At 32.5% G+C, this 3940-nt stretch overlaps 1 protein-coding gene across 1 annotated transcript in view; it reads right to left on the reverse strand.

The window, feature by feature from the left end:
• The window catches only part of LOC117111839 (homeobox protein unplugged-like), a 10334-nt gene that overhangs the window by 2625 nt on the left and 3769 nt on the right, over nt 1-3940 (reverse strand). The gene's annotated exons all lie outside the window — the stretch shown is intronic.

A 3940-nucleotide genomic window follows, 5' to 3' on the forward strand; every position in this document is an offset into this window, starting at 1 on the left:
AACTATCGATATTTCAATTCAATTCAATTCAATACCATTACCATTGGGATCCCATCCCTGCCTCATAACAGGACTTAGGCATGGTTGGTTATTGAGCATCAGTCAGTGGCCATGCTTCGTCCTGTAATTGACGGGTGGAGGATAGGCCTTACTTGCCTTTGGATGTTAAATAAATTAACAAAAAATAAGATGAAGGTCCGTTATGATGTACATTCAGTATCAGGGTCGATTGAAGTGCAAGGTTCAAAGATATTTTATCAAAATTCGTGCTTTTGCTATAGGTATGTAGGCCTATACAATATAACTGCCCGACCTGTATACGTATTAAAGATATATCAAGAGGCGAGATATCAATCTGGGTAGCTATTCTATTTCATTGGACGGAAGTAAACTGATCAATATGGCCATAAATAGGTAATAATAAGGTCCATGCCCCTTCGTTCACCCCAGCTCAGATGGACTTGAAAGGCCAGGAAACCACAGCCGCGTGTAGGCCCTACTATTATAGCCAGGTCATATATAGCTATAACATTACCTGTCCTTGGGTTTGATAATTATTTGCCACATTTCAAAACTCATCTAGCAACCTCTTTCCAGCCTCTAACAAAATTATACATTTGTTCACAAATTTGATTTGTCGTCCGAAGAATTTATATGTTTTGTTAAAATTCGGCTTTTATTTTAGAAACATCAACCTTTCGGGCTTAGGCCTAACACTTCTTCGGGCACAACATTCTTAATCCGTCGGGCTGAATATTTATCAACCTGAATTTTTCGAATAAAGATTGAAAGAACAGTGAATCAATAACTAAACCTCAGTAAATCGTCTCGTATTACATAAACATTCTCCTGTCAATAGTGAACAGGTGAGGATGGGCCTAGGACTGTAGGACAAACGGAAGCTATCGGCGGCTAATAGCTCCAAAGGGCCGTCAGTGCTTAGCTTAGGATTATGATTTTAGCTTATTCATATCGACTAAGAATCAACTTCATCTAACATTGGAATACATATCACAGAAAATGTATAATTAATGTTTTAGATAAATACTGACAATAGGCCTATGTATGACTACAGCAACGACGCCTACTAGTTGAACCTAAGCTAGGTCTACATTATAGAAATGTAATTTTCCATATTATTTATTTATATCATAATTGTTTTTTTTTAATTATTATTTTATTCTTTCTTATCTTATTAATTATTTAATTTTAATTAACTGATCCAGTGACTGCCATAACCGTCACCAGTAACATGCCCGCAGCCCCAGAAACATACAAGAAATTACAATAAGATAATGTATTGCAGATTAATTACATAAATGATAGCAAACATGCAATTTCAATATAAACATATTTCAAAATATAACATTTTTTTTTATTAAAATAAAAATGAAAAGTGATTTGTTTGATATGTGCCTGAGTGGAAACGTATTTGATCAATTAAACAATTACATTTTTTAATTGAATTTGACATCAAATTTACCGCAAACGGCATATCTGTAATTTAGACTATTAAACTGTTAACAAATCCCGTTGAAATACGCGCATAAGGATATACAGTGACAAAATTATATTATCTGTCTATCGGAAGGTAAAAAAACATTTTAATGATATAAAATTCGCCAAATTAAGTAAGAGTCGAGGTTGTACAAATTAATATGCGCTATATATATTCATATACATGTAGACGCATAATGATTTTCTTTCACACCTACGGGCATTCTTATTGCGTGGGTTTGTTGGAACCTTAGAAAACGCAGTGGTTTTGCAATTGTTCACATATTAAAATTAGAACATTCGTTCGAATAAGGAACGTAAAATCGTATTAGAAACAGACCCATGAAACTTTTATATTTTATAAAATGAATAAGATGTGTAATGGACATTGTTAGCCGGGCTTATATTACCGGTATGATGTTCGTTAATTTGAAATAAAAAGTTTGACGATGTCAGACTTGCATCATAATAAATTTCCCCATTATATTATATTAATTTTATCGTTAGAGTTAGGCTATTCCAAATCCTTCTAAAATACTTCTGACCGCTACCTTTTATAGTAGTTTCGCTTTAGAGTATACTATTATCGTATGTTCGAAAAGGGGATAAACACATTGGTTAAATGTCGATCACTATAATGTTACGTAGCATGTGGTATAGCGCCCTCACTCGACGGTTGAAGTACTGTACACACAACGATTAAGCATGATCATCGAATTCCAGGAAATATTCAACTTCATTTCATAGAATAAACTAATAATTAATTATTAAAATAAGTAATGATACTCATGTGAAGCACTTTCAGAGTACAAAGATAACTGTAAATGTTGGTAAAGTTTTGAATAGTCCATTCAAAGTACAGAAAATACAAATAAGATGACAGAATTTTAGATACTGTATATGGAATGCTTTTATACAGTTTTCGTATTGAATCAGTGGCATTCGGATGCTATGTTTTTAATCGCTGTTGTATCAGCTAAATTGCGACACCAATATAGGGCCTATTAATACAATACACGCACCATACTGAAAAATGACAATCATTCATTTCATATAAAGTCGTTCACTATGAACTAGTTCAATAAAGTGTGTTTGACTGCAAAGTGCTGCCCACCTTGTCTTTTTCATTTCTATTTACACTACACGGTTATTTAGACTTATAAGGCTACACTGTACACAATGGTACAAGTCGTAAAATATTTAAATTGTTTGGTAAACTATTTTATGTATTTATCAACAATTCATGTTTTTATTGATTTATTAAGGAAAATTTCGTTGATGCAGAGCGCATCGTGAACCGCAATGTGATATGCCGAAGGTAGGCCTAGTAATACATTTCATTTCATTTAATTTATTTCGTCACAGAACAGAAAACAAAACATACAGAAATAACAATACCAAAAAATCAGAGACAGGATAAACAAAAAGCAAACTAAATTGCTGTATAAAGTTTCTCCACGGATTTAAGGATACATAAAATATATAAATAAATCTCTGATCTCTGGAAGTAAAAGCGATTAAAAACGGCAAGTCACAGCCCAGCGCAGAACAGCGCAGCACGCAAGAAACAATATACTGTTACTCTCACGGAACCACTAGAAAAAAACACTTGGATATTCCCAGAAACTCCATGAGAATAACAATAAATGATACCAGCAAACAGCGACAGCAAAATAAGTATCAGCGACGGCAGTAGCGCAGAAAAATGAGAGATTTAAAATTATTAAAAATCAAGATTGTGTTAGCCGCTGCATTGCGTATTGTCCGAAAAACGTAATACTTCGTTACCCTGTTCAAAATGTACATTGTAGAAAATATTTAACATTTAAATAGATACATCTTCATATTCTCTCATTGCATACCGTACGCAATAGCAACTCATGAGGCAATTCCAAAATACCACCTACTGTACCGTAGGTCTGTATCGATTGATAATGGGATTTCAAATGTACGTTAAAGTTCGGATGATCTAGGCATCTATGCAAATTTTGTTCTAGTTTTTTTCTATTAAACACTACTAAGAATGTTTAAAAAAGTAATTTAGTATCTATAACTTAAATTTGTTCTATAGTAATTACTTCCATTATTGATTCTATTAGACCCAGGCCTATATAATATATATATAATATTGTAAAATTTGTAAAGTTCTTCACAATATTTCTTATAGTTTTGTTATGTTCGTTATTGCTTCGCTTTTATTTACATTTTTTTTATTAATGATTTTGTTATTGTGGGATTCGAAATAAAATAAAAAATAACAGTAGGCCTATTCTATAACATTTTATAAATGTTATCATATCATAGGCTAATTATGTACTATACATACATTTATATGTTTTGGCCAACTTTTCTCACAATCTCAGGTTCCTCTTCTGTAAAGTTCAAAATATAATATTACAGTACTAACAAAAGACGGTTTAGAGTTTATCTCGATGTACTATGA

The sequence above is a fragment of the Anneissia japonica genome, unplaced genomic scaffold, assembly GCF_011630105.1.
Source record: "Anneissia japonica isolate Jap-2015-1 unplaced genomic scaffold, ASM1163010v1 scaffold1203_len951721_cov167, whole genome shotgun sequence".
Classification (NCBI taxonomy): domain Eukaryota; kingdom Metazoa; phylum Echinodermata; class Crinoidea; order Comatulida; family Comatulidae; genus Anneissia; species Anneissia japonica.